The sequence below is a fragment of the Lissotriton helveticus genome, chromosome 12, assembly GCF_964261635.1.
Source record: "Lissotriton helveticus chromosome 12, aLisHel1.1, whole genome shotgun sequence".
Lineage (NCBI taxonomy): Eukaryota > Metazoa > Chordata > Amphibia > Caudata > Salamandridae > Lissotriton > Lissotriton helveticus.
Window position 1 is genome coordinate 896,494,801 of NC_136073.1, and position 13,057 is coordinate 896,507,857.

The 13,057-nt window shown below is 66.2% G+C and overlaps 1 protein-coding gene across 2 annotated transcripts in view; it reads right to left on the reverse strand.

The window, feature by feature from the left end:
• LRCH4 (leucine rich repeats and calponin homology domain containing 4) overlaps positions 1-13,057 on the reverse strand; it is a 464,731-nt gene that overhangs the window by 162,967 nt on the left and 288,707 nt on the right. The gene's annotated exons all lie outside the window — the stretch shown is intronic.

Sequence of the window (13,057 nt, forward strand, 5' to 3'; positions counted from 1 at the left end):
TCCCTCAGGGGGGTGGGGTCTAGTACCACCACTCCCATGTATGCACTTCATCTTGCCCCCAATGCAGTTCGTGGACCATAACCTGGGGCATGGGCCCTGCGCACTGGCACCATCCCTGTGGCGACCCACCCCACTACGTCAACCAGCATTAAAAATGGGTACACTTGCCTTGGTGACACATGACCCTGACTGAGCATTTCCTACTGACCATAAAGTATGCACCTCTACATCTTAAGGGCATACAGTCTGGGTTGTTCCTCACCTAACAGCAGCAAGAATACATGTTTAAGCACCACTTTAGAATGATAGTACTCATAATGTTTGGATATCATTAAAAATGCATTGCAATTACAACCCCTAAAGGCATCAAAGATGATCACAGGTTTATGCATATACAACCAGACACCCTAGCAGGAATGTCTGATAACATAACCACACTTTCCTTATGACATCACTTTACACCAGTACTTCACATTACACATGTGACCTTCAACCTTCAGTCCCTCTATAAGAAATAACATTAGAAAAAGCATTTGTGGTGCAATTACACCTCTTCCCCTCCAGGGGATGCCTTCTTCCAGACATCCACCCCTCAACCCTTCATTCCTTGAGGCAATTATGAAAACACCCTCAGTTCCAGCCCAGAAGGTGATAATTGTTGGCTGAGCCCTTGAGGTGTTATTCCTTTGAAATCCTTAGGAAACTTAGGGTGACATGTCTCTTCGTGCAGGGGGGGAAACTGCGCTTCTCCAGCAGCTCCCCCAGCACCTTTTCACCATTGAGGGTGACCCCCTCCTCTGGGGGGCCACCAATCACCATCATTGAAGACTCCAAATGCCTGGCAAGGCATTATGGGGCGATTATGCTCCTGCTTTTGAATATTTATGAGCGGCTCTCCCGCTGCGCTGGGGAGAGCCGCGCTGAACCTCTGGCGACTTTGCCGCATCTTCAGGCCTTGTTGGGGGGCCCTGTCCCACCCGGACCCCAAGGTAAGAATAAGCGGCTCGGGGAGCCCACCCCCGGCCGATCCTCCTCTTTTCCATTGCCCGGGCCCCTCGCACTCTTTGTGGTCTACCTTGGGGGCCCCGGTCCCACCCAGGACCCCCGCCGTTCTCCTTTTTTGGAGGGCAGCCTAGGGAGCCAACCCCCAGCTGCCCCCGCGCGGCCAGCATTCTTCTGTGCGGCCGCGGGAGCAGGCCGATCCCTTCTGGTCTGCACGCTCCGGTGGGCAGACGCAAGGACTACCGCGGTCCGTACGGGACCTCGGGGGAGTGCAGTGGCACTCCCTTGGCCTCCTCCTCTTCGCTGGGGCCCATCCTGGCACTTCGGGGCCAGGGTGGGCTCTTGGCGCCCCGCTTGGGGCCATTTTCACGGGGAGCGCCACAGCGCTCCCCGACTTTGCTTCGGGCCTGGGGATGGGGTCCCGGGCCCCTGGACCACTTCGCGGGGGGCACGACGGCCCTCCCCCCTCTTCCACCTTCGGCGGGGGCCAGGGTGGGCTCCTGGACCCCTGCATTGCACCTTCACGGGAAGCGTGACGGCACTCCCCGGCTTCCCCTCTCCTTGGGGGCAGCCCTCGGGACTTGACCCACCCTGGGGGCATGAGTGTGACCGGTGGCGGAGCCCCACGCGCTTCGGTCCCAGGTGGGGGTCAAAGGTCACCTACCTTCTGGGGGGCATATCTCGTCCCCCTGGAGTCTGATTTGCGTCCTTTTCGTGTCCAATCGCTCCTGTTGGCCATAGGGGCCTGGTGGGCAGTCAGGGGTGTCCTCCTTCCAACTGGCCATGGCCAGGCTCCAGCACCTTCTGCCTCTGCAGACCACACCCTAGAGAGAGCTTCTCTTCCTGTGCAAGCACTTTTTAACCCCTTCGACGCTCATGACGAGCTCAGCTCGTCATGACGTACACCTCTCGTACGCTGATGACGAGCTGAGCTCGTCATGAACCGCGGGTTTTTAAAAACCTTAGCGTACTGCGGGAAAATGCGCCGCACGCATGGCGTTAAAAGTTGGGTAGGGGGCTGGCAGGAAGTCTCGGTCTGTCCTATCAAACAGCGACACATCACTTCCCTGCTCCTGCTCCCTCCTTACCCAGCCTCTGGGTTTGTTCAAAATGGCGCCGTCCAGTGTCTCTGGCCACATGGCTTCTGAAACCCAACTCCTTCCCTCCTCACTGCCTTCCCTCCTTGGTGCAGCCTGGTGCCTGGCACCAAGTGACAGCTGCTAATGGATGAGCCTGTAGCCCCACCCATCTTCTTCTTTGTGGAGAGGAGGCCTTAGCTTGTGGACAGTTTTGTATGACCCAAAAGCAGTACAACTAGGACTTTGGACTCCGCAAAATACTTCTTTTCACATCCGCTACTGTGGACTTTAGTGCGTGTCTGGAATCTGTAGGCCTTATGGATGTTACCCTAGCCCATGGGTTCCACATCCCCATAAGGGAATAATGAAGTGAAAAACACAGTAAAACACACTGACTTTCCCTGGCATGTTTCCTTCCAGTGTATAAAGCCTATTCGATGTCACCACCCAATTCTGCATAAGTCCTGCCACACCATTTACTCTGTAGCTGCTCCTGGAGTGCACACACTAGGAATCTCCCCTGCGCAGCCCCTACACATGTGCACACGCATGTACAAGTGTCTGCATGTTACCAGCGCGGTGCCCCATACTCCAGCTGCTGCGCAGCGGCCTAGTCAAGCATGGGGGACACCAGTAAAATCCCCATGCAGTCTCCTTCATTATGAGTTCACTGTGGGTGAGTCCCAGATTATGAGGCTCCCCCACAGTAAAAGCTCAACAATTAGGTGCTCAAAAAGCTAAAAACCCGGGTGCCCCCTAGTCTCAGAACCACCTTCTAATAGGTATAAATTATGGAATGGTGTCACATCAACTATTACCTTTTTTATCAATACAGTACTTAGAGGATCATGGAAGTAAAGCCAGCACATCTGTGGCTTCATCGATACTCCTTCATAGAGTGACCGGCACAGCTTCCAAAAGTGAGTAAAACCTCTCAAGCTTTTGGAACAGTCACACTGATCACAAACTTTACATCCAGTGCCAAGGCGTGCCCTGGACAGAGATGGAGAGAAGGAAGCAGAGCTCCCAAGGACATGCCCCAGAGCTCCACCACCCAGAAGCAGAGAGGTGTGCAAGAAAGAGAATTACCCAAGCCCAAGTTCACTGCAGTGACCCCATGGCCTACAAGACCATGGACCATCCATGTACAGATGTCACCTGGGACTAGAGAAGTGTAACGAGCCGCGATGCACTCGCAGAGGCACCCAGAGTCCCGTCCCAACTCTGTGTCGTTGGAGAGATCGGAAGGGTAGAATTGTCGAACCTATCTCCAGTTCTGCAAAGAGTGTGCCCGGGGTGCCTTGCAAGGAATGGCCATGGAGGGATAAGGGTCCTTGAGCAAGATTAACAACTGGGAGAGACTGTAGCCCCACTGTTCAATCAGTAAGTGAGCAACCCATGGTCCTCTGTGGAGGGCACGAGGCTGGTCTCCCAAGGGAATGAAACAAACCACCCTTTAAATGACCGTACCAGTAGTAAGTACTTAAGGCCCATTTTCAATAAGAATCCACTATGCAAGGAGAGAAGGCGCACTGAACTCAAACACCTTCCATCAAGGTGTCCAGGTAAAGATCGGCATCGGAGGAGGGTATGATGCCAATGTGTAGCACTGCCTTACATACTCATCTTATCAATTGTACTTGCACTTTAGTTAGTCACAACACGGTGGGAATGTTTGGGATTTAAATGTAAAACCCTATATATTTTGTGTATATGACAATGCAATAAAGGATTACAAGTCTGAGGTCTGTACAGTAGCTTATTTTTTATGTTTACTTTTTTTAATTTTATTTTTTTACGTTTTTTATTTGGGGGCCTAAATATACATTGGTTCTTGCTAGAATGGCTTACCATTACCTTCAATTCAAATGCCAAAGAAAACAGTTGGATTCTGGAGCATTTACGGACACTCTTCCTAACGTCTGCATCCCTTGACACACAGGTAATGGAGCCCAGTAGTAGCAAAAGTGAAGCTGTGTGTGCTCCTCAATGACGAGGATGCGGAGTACAGGCCAGCCGGGTACTAAAGGTTCTCATGACTCTCCAGGGCAGATGAATGAAGAGGCCAGAGCCTACCACCACATGAGTGGGAGCGCGAATGGGGATTCAGGAAGAGTTCTACCATTACAACCAAAGAGACCACCTGCTGAGGCCCACTGCTTGCAAAGAAATCGCTTTCCAATAAACACAGTAAAACTATACAACCATTCAATTTAGAAAGGCTAGTGGCCATCTGATGTTTGTAGCCCCAACTGTTTCAAAGTTATGGTCAATAGAACCTCCAAGGCGGGGTCCTTGTTCAGAGATCAGGTCTGGTACTAAGTTGGGGCTGAGCCACTACTCCATGCTAGACTGATCTGAAGTCTAGCACTGGGGACCCTTGCCATGCACAGGCCCATGAAGCCCAGAAGCTGCATGACCGCCCTCGCCACCAGAGACGGCCCTCGCCACCAGAGACGGCCCTCGCCGCCAGAGACCGGCCTCGCCACCAGAGACGGCCCTCGCCACCAGAGACGGCCCTCGCCGCCAGAGACCGGCCTCGCCACCAGAGACCGCCCTCGCCACCAGAGACCGGCCTCGCCACCAGAGACCGGCCTCGCCACCAGAGACCGGCCTCGCCACCAGAGACCGGCCTCGCCACCAGAGACCGGCCTCGCCACCAGAGACCGGCCTCGCCACCAGAGACGGCCCTCGCCGCCAGAGACCGGCCTCGCCACCAGAGACCGGCCTCGCCACCAGAGACCGGCCTCGCCACCAGAGACGGCCCTCGCCGCCAGAGACCGGCCCTCGCCGCCAGAGACCGGCCTCGCCACCAGAGACCGGCCTCGCCACCAGAGACCGGCCTCGCCACCAGAGACCGCCCTCGCCACCAGAGACGGCCCTCGCCACCAGAGACGGCCCTGGCCGCCAGAGACCGGCCTCGCCACCAGAGACGGGCCTCGCCACCAGAGACCGGCCTCGCCACCAGAGACGGCCCTCGCCGCCAGAGACCGGCCTCGCCACCAGAGACCGGCCTCGCCACCAGAGACCGGCCTCGCCACCAGAGACCGGCCTCGCCACCAGAGACGGGCCTCGCCACCAGAGACGGGCCTCGCCACCAGAGACCGCCCTCGCCGCCAGAGACCGGCCCTCGCCGCCAGAGACCGCCCTCGCCGCCAGAGACCGGCCTCGCCACCAGAGACGGGCCTCGCCACCAGAGACCGGCCTCGCCACCAGAGACGGCCCTCGCCACCAGAGACGGGCCTCGCCACCAGAGACCGGCCTCGCCACCAGAGACCGGCCTCGCCACCAGAGACCGGCCTCGCCACCAGAGACGGCCCTCGCCGCCAGAGACCGGCCTCGCCACCAGAGACCGGCCTCGCCACCAGAGACCGGCCTCGCCGCCAGAGACGGCCCTCGCCGCCAGAGACCGGCCCTCGCCGCCAGAGACCGGCCTCGCCACCAGAGACCGGCCTCGCCACCAGAGACCGGCCTCGCCACCAGAGACGGCCCTCGCCGCCAGAGACCGGCCCTCGCCGCCAGAGACCGGCCTCGCCACCAGAGACCGGCCTCGCCACCAGAGACCGGCCTCGCCACCAGAGACGGCCCTCGCCGCCAGAGACCGGCCCTCGCCGCCAGAGACCGGCCTCGCCGCCAGAGACCGGCCTCGCCACCAGAGACCGGCCTCGCCACCAGAGACCGCCCTCGCCACCAGAGACGGCCCTCGCCACCAGAGACGGCCCTCGCCGCCAGAGACGGGCCTCGCCACCAGAGACGGGCCTCGCCACCAGAGACCGGCCTCGCCACCAGAGACGGCCCTCGCCGCCAGAGACCGGCCTCGCCACCAGAGACCGGCCTCGCCACCAGAGACCGGCCTCGCCACCAGAGACCGGCCCTCGCCGCCAGAGACCGGCCCTCGCCGCCAGAGACCGGCCCTCGCCGCCAGAGACCGGCCCTCGCCGCCAGAGACCGGCCCTCGCCGCCAGAGACCGGCCTCGCCACCAGAGACCGGCCTCGCCACCAGAGACCGGCCTCGCCACCAGAGACCGGCCTCGCCACCAGAGACCGGCCTCGCCACCAGAGACCGGCCTCGCCACCAGAGACCGGCCTCGCCACCAGAGACCGGCCTCATCGCCAGAGACGGCCCTCGCCACCAGAGACCGGCCTCGCCACCAGAGACCGGCCTCGCCACCAGAGACGGCCCTCGCCGCCAGAGACCGGCCTCGCCACCAGAGACCGGCCTCGCCACCAGAGACCGGCCTCGCCACCAGAGACCGGCCTCGCCACCAGAGACGGGCCTCGCCGCCAGAGACGGGCCTCGCCGCCAGAGACCGGCCTCGCCACCAGAGACCGGCCTCGCCACCAGAGACCGGCCTCGCCACCAGAGACCGGCCTCATCGCCAGAGACCGGCCTCGCCACCAGAGACCGGCCTCGCCACCAGAGACCGGCCTCGCCACCAGAGACCGGCCTCGCCGCCAGAGACCGGCCTCATCGCCAGAGACGGCCCTCGCCACCAGAGACGGCCCTCGCCACCAGAGACCGGCCTCGCCACCAGAGACCGGCCTCGCCACCAGAGACGGGCCTCGCCACCAGAGACCGGCCTCGCCACCAGAGACGGGCCTCGCCACCAGAGACGGGCCTCGCCACCAGAGACCGGCCTCGCCACCAGAGACCGGCCTCGCCACCAGAGACCGGCCTCGCCGCCAGAGACGGCCCTCGCCGCCAGAGACGGCCCTCGCCGCCAGAGACCGGCCTCGCCACCAGAGACCGGCCTCGCCACCAGAGACCGGCCTCGCCACCAGAGACCGGCCTCGCCACCAGAGACCGGCCTCGCCACCAGAGACGGCCCTCGCCGCCAGAGACCGGCCTCGCCGCCAGAGACCGGCCTCGCCACCAGAGACGGCCTCGCCACCAGAGACGGCCCTCGCCGCCAGAGACCGGCCCTCGCCGCCAGAGACCGGCCCTCGCCGCCAGAGACCGGCCTCGCCGCCAGAGACCGGCCTCGCCGCCAGAGACCGGCCTCGCCGCCAGAGACCGGCCTCGCCGCCAGAGACCGGCCTCGCCACCAGAGACCGGCCTCGCCACCAGAGACCGGCCTCGCCACCAGAGACGGCCCTCGCCGCCAGAGACCGGCCTCGCCACCAGAGACCGGCCTCGCCACCAGAGACCGGCCTCGCCGCCAGAGACGGCCCTCGCCGCCAGAGACCGGCCTCGCCACCAGAGACCGGCCTCGCCACCAGAGACCGGCCTCGCCACCAGAGACCGGCCCTCGCCGCCAGAGACCGGCCCTCGCCGCCAGAGACCGGCCCTCGCCGCCAGAGACCGGCCCTCGCCGCCAGAGACCGGCCCTCGCCGCCAGAGACCGGCCTCGCCACCAGAGACCGGCCTCGCCACCAGAGACCGGCCTCGCCACCAGAGACCGGCCTCGCCACCAGAGACCGGCCTCGCCACCAGAGACCGGCCTCGCCACCAGAGACCGGCCTCGCCACCAGAGACCGGCCTCATCGCCAGAGACGGCCCTCGCCACCAGAGACCGGCCTCGCCACCAGAGACCGGCCTCGCCACCAGAGACGGCCCTCGCCGCCAGAGACCGGCCTCGCCACCAGAGACCGGCCTCGCCACCAGAGACCGGCCTCGCCACCAGAGACCGGCCTCGCCACCAGAGACGGGCCTCGCCACCAGAGACGGGCCTCGCCGCCAGAGACCGGCCTCGCCACCAGAGACCGGCCTCGCCACCAGAGACCGGCCTCGCCACCAGAGACCGGCCTCATCGCCAGAGACCGGCCTCGCCACCAGAGACCGGCCTCGCCACCAGAGACCGGCCTCGCCACCAGAGACCGGCCTCGCCGCCAGAGACCGGCCTCATCGCCAGAGACGGCCCTCGCCACCAGAGACGGCCCTCGCCACCAGAGACCGGCCTCGCCACCAGAGACCGGCCTCGCCACCAGAGACGGGCCTCGCCACCAGAGACCGGCCTCGCCACCAGAGACGGGCCTCGCCACCAGAGACGGGCCTCGCCACCAGAGACCGGCCTCGCCACCAGAGACCGGCCTCGCCACCAGAGACCGGCCTCGCCGCCAGAGACGGCCCTCGCCGCCAGAGACGGCCCTCGCCGCCAGAGACCGGCCTCGCCACCAGAGACCGGCCTCGCCACCAGAGACCGGCCTCGCCACCAGAGACCGGCCTCGCCACCAGAGACCGGCCTCGCCACCAGAGACGGCCCTCGCCGCCAGAGACCGGCCTCGCCGCCAGAGACCGGCCTCGCCACCAGAGACGGCCTCGCCACCAGAGACGGCCCTCGCCGCCAGAGACCGGCCCTCGCCGCCAGAGACCGGCCCTCGCCGCCAGAGACCGGCCTCGCCGCCAGAGACCGGCCTCGCCGCCAGAGACCGGCCTCGCCGCCAGAGACCGGCCTCGCCGCCAGAGACCGGCCTCGCCACCAGAGACCGGCCTCGCCACCAGAGACCGGCCTCGCCACCAGAGACGGCCCTCGCCGCCAGAGACCGGCCTCGCCACCAGAGACCGGCCTCGCCACCAGAGACCGGCCTCGCCGCCAGAGACGGCCCTCGCCGCCAGAGACCGGCCCTCGCCGCCAGAGACCGGCCTCGCCACCAGAGACCGGCCTCGCCACCAGAGACCGGCCTCGCCACCAGAGACGGCCCTCGCCGCCAGAGACCGGCCCTCGCCGCCAGAGACCGGCCTCGCCACCAGAGACCGGCCTCGCCACCAGAGACCGGCCTCGCCACCAGAGACGGCCCTCGCCGCCAGAGACCGGCCCTCGCCGCCAGAGACCGGCCTCGCCGCCAGAGACCGGCCTCGCCACCAGAGACCGGCCTCGCCACCAGAGACCGCCCTCGCCACCAGAGACGGCCCTCGCCACCAGAGACGGCCCTCGCCGCCAGAGACGGGCCTCGCCACCAGAGACGGGCCTCGCCACCAGAGACCGGCCTCGCCACCAGAGACGGCCCTCGCCGCCAGAGACCGGCCTCGCCACCAGAGACCGGCCTCGCCACCAGAGACCGGCCTCGCCACCAGAGACCGGCCTCGCCACCAGAGACCGGCCTCGCCACCAGAGACCGGCCTCGCCACCAGAGACCGGCCTCATCGCCAGAGACGGCCCTCGCCACCAGAGACCGGCCTCGCCACCAGAGACCGGCCTCGCCACCAGAGACGGCCCTCGCCGCCAGAGACCGGCCTCGCCACCAGAGACCGGCCTCGCCACCAGAGACCGGCCTCGCCACCAGAGACCGGCCTCGCCACCAGAGACGGGCCTCGCCACCAGAGACGGGCCTCGCCGCCAGAGACCGGCCTCGCCACCAGAGACCGGCCTCGCCACCAGAGACCGGCCTCGCCACCAGAGACCGGCCTCATCGCCAGAGACCGGCCTCGCCACCAGAGACCGGCCTCGCCACCAGAGACCGGCCTCGCCACCAGAGACCGGCCTCGCCGCCAGAGACCGGCCTCATCGCCAGAGACGGCCCTCGCCACCAGAGACGGCCCTCGCCACCAGAGACCGGCCTCGCCACCAGAGACCGGCCTCGCCACCAGAGACGGGCCTCGCCACCAGAGACCGGCCTCGCCACCAGAGACGGGCCTCGCCACCAGAGACGGGCCTCGCCACCAGAGACCGGCCTCGCCACCAGAGACCGGCCTCGCCACCAGAGACCGGCCTCGCCGCCAGAGACGGCCCTCGCCGCCAGAGACGGCCCTCGCCGCCAGAGACCGGCCTCGCCTCCAGAGACCGGCCTCGCCACCAGAGACCGGCCTCGCCACCAGAGACCGGCCTCGCCACCAGAGACCGGCCTCGCCACCAGAGACGGCCCTCGCCGCCAGAGACCGGCCTCGCCGCCAGAGACCGGCCTCGCCACCAGAGACGGCCTCGCCACCAGAGACGGCCCTCGCCGCCAGAGACCGGCCCTCGCCGCCAGAGACCGGCCCTCGCCGCCAGAGACCGGCCTCGCCGCCAGAGACCGGCCTCGCCGCCAGAGACCGGCCTCGCCGCCAGAGACCGGCCTCGCCGCCAGAGACCGGCCTCGCCACCAGAGACCGGCCTCGCCACCAGAGACCGCCCTCGCCACCAGAGACGGCCCTCGCCACCAGAGACGGCCCTCGCCGCCAGAGACCGGCCTCGCCACCAGAGACGGGCCTCGCCACCAGAGACCGGCCTCGCCACCAGAGACGGCCCTCGCCGCCAGAGACCGGCCTCGCCACCAGAGACCGGCCTCGCCACCAGAGACCGGCCTCGCCACCAGAGACGGCCCTCGCCGCCAGAGACCGGCCCTCGCCGCCAGAGACCGGCCTCGCCACCAGAGACCGGCCTCGCCACCAGAGACCGGCCTCGCCACCAGAGACCGGCCTCGCCACCAGAGACCGGCCTCATCGCCAGAGACGGCCCTCGCCACCAGAGACCGGCCTCGCCACCAGAGACCGGCCTCGCCACCAGAGACGGCCCTCGCCGCCAGAGACCGGCCTCGCCACCAGAGACCGGCCTCGCCACCAGAGACCGGCCTCGCCACCAGAGACCGGCCTCGCCGCCAGAGACGGCCCTCGCCGCCAGAGACGGCCCTCGCCGCCAGAGACCGGCCTCGCCACCAGAGACCGGCCTCGCCACCAGAGACCGGCCTCGCCACCAGAGACCGGCCTCATCGCCAGAGACCGGCCTCGCCACCAGAGACCGGCCTCGCCACCAGAGACCGGCCTCGCCACCAGAGACCGGCCTCGCCACCAGAGACCGGCCTCGCCACCAGAGACCGGCCTCGCAACCAGAGACCGGCCTCATCGCCAGAGACGGCCCTCGCCACCAGAGACGGCCCTCGCCACCAGAGACCGGCCTCGCCACCAGAGACCGGCCTCGCCACCAGAGACGGGCCTCGCCACCAGAGACCGGCCTCGCCACCAGAGACGGGCCTCGCCACCAGAGACCGGCCTCGCCACCAGAGACCGGCCTCGCCACCAGAGACGGCCCTCGCCGCCAGAGACCGGCCTCGCCACCAGAGACCGGCCTCGCCACCAGAGACCGGCCTCGCCACCAGAGACCGGCCTCATCGCCAGAGACCGGCCTCGCCACCAGAGACCGGCCTCGCCACCAGAGACCGGCCTCGCCACCAGAGACGGCCCTCGCCGCCAGAGACCGGCCTCGCCACCAGAGACCGGCCTCGCCACCAGAGACGGCCCTCGCCGCCAGAGACGGCCCTCGCCGCCAGAGACCGGCCTCGCCACCAGAGACCGGCCTCGCCACCAGAGACCGGCCTCGCCACCAGAGACCGCCCTCGCCGCCAGAGACCGGCCCTCGCCGCCAGAGACCGGCCCTCGCCGCCAGAGACCGGCCCTCGCCGCCAGAGACCGGCCTCGCCACCAGAGACCGGCCTCGCCACCAGAGACGGCCCTCGCCGCCAGAGACCGGCCTCGCCACCAGAGACCGGCCTCGCCACCAGAGACGGCCCTCGCCGCCAGAGACCGGCCCTCGCCGCCAGAGACCGGCCTCGCCACCAGAGACCGGCCTCGCCACCAGAGACCGGCCTCGCCACCAGAGACCGGCCTCGCCACCAGAGACCGGCCTCATCGCCAGAGACCGCCCTCGCTGCCAGGGACCTCGCTGCCAGAGACCGGCCTCGCCACCAGAGACGGCCTCGCCACCAGAGACGGCCCTCGCCGCCAGAGACCGGCCCTCGCCGCCAGAGACCGGCCTCGCCACCAGAGACCGGCCTCGCCACCAGTGACGGCCCTCGCCGCCAGAGACCGGCCTCGCCACCAGAGACCGGCCTCGCCACCAGAGACCGGCCTCGCCACCAGAGACCGGCCTCGCCACCAGAGACCGGCCTCGCCACCAGAGACCGGCCTCATCGCCAGAGACCGCCCTCGCTGCCAGGGACCTCGCTGCCAGAGACCGGCCTCGCCACCAGAGACGGCCTCGCCACCAGAGACGGCCCTCGCCGCCAGAGACCGGCCCTCGCCGCCAGAGACCGGCCTCGCCACCAGAGACCGGCCTCGCCACCAGAGACGGCCCTCGCCGCCAGAGACCGGCCTCGCCACCAGAGACCGGCCTCGCCACCAGAGACGGCCCTCGCCGCCAGAGACCGGCCTCGCCACCAGAGACCGGCCTCGCCACCAGAGACGGCCCTCGCCGCCAGAGACCGCCCTCGCTGCCAGGGACCTCGCTGCCAGAGACCGGCCTCGCCACCAGAGACGGCCCTCGCCGCCAGAGACCGGCCCTCGCCGCCAGAGACCGGCCTCGCCACCAGAGACCGGCCTCGCCACCAAAGACCGGCCTCGCCACCAGAGACCGGCCTCATCGCCAGAGACCGCCCTCGCTGCCAGGGACCGGCCTCGCCGCCAGAGACCGGCCTCATCGCCAGAGACCGCCCTCGCTGCCAGGGACCTCGCTGCCAGAGACCGCCCTCACCTCGCTGCCAGACTTGGAGGTTGGGAGATGTGGCGAAGGAAACCGAGACAAAGGATGGTAGCAAATGATCCTGTACCTGGTTTAGATCTAAGTAGTGCTGGGAACACTAGTTTTGCTGAATCTGTGAGCACTGCTGCCACAGCGGTTACAATTTCTGTATGATGTCTGTGGGCCACGGCATAGCTGTCTTCAACCACAGAAAACACATTTCTCCTTTAGCTACGACAGTTCCACATCATAGCCCTGAGCATGGGGACCTGTTCAAGGCCTGTGCTAGTTTCAGAGTCGCAAACAAAAAAGGTCTTCAGCCTCCTGTAGGAGCGGCGCTGTGACAAGGAGGCAGGAGGGAAGTCCTTCAACTCTCCTAAGTCTTAGGCTTGGCCTTGGCCACCTCGAGACATGAACTGGGAGAACGTTGAAGTCCGTTTCAGATCCTTCATTGGATCTGGTCTTGGATCTGGTCTGGAATCTGGAGCTGGTTCTAATAATGCTGGAGCAGGCATCGATTCGGAATAAACATTGGGGCCTGAGGCAGAAGAGCCAATGCACAAGGCGATGCTGGCAGAGGACCAGATAGAAGCCAGACGGGGTAGG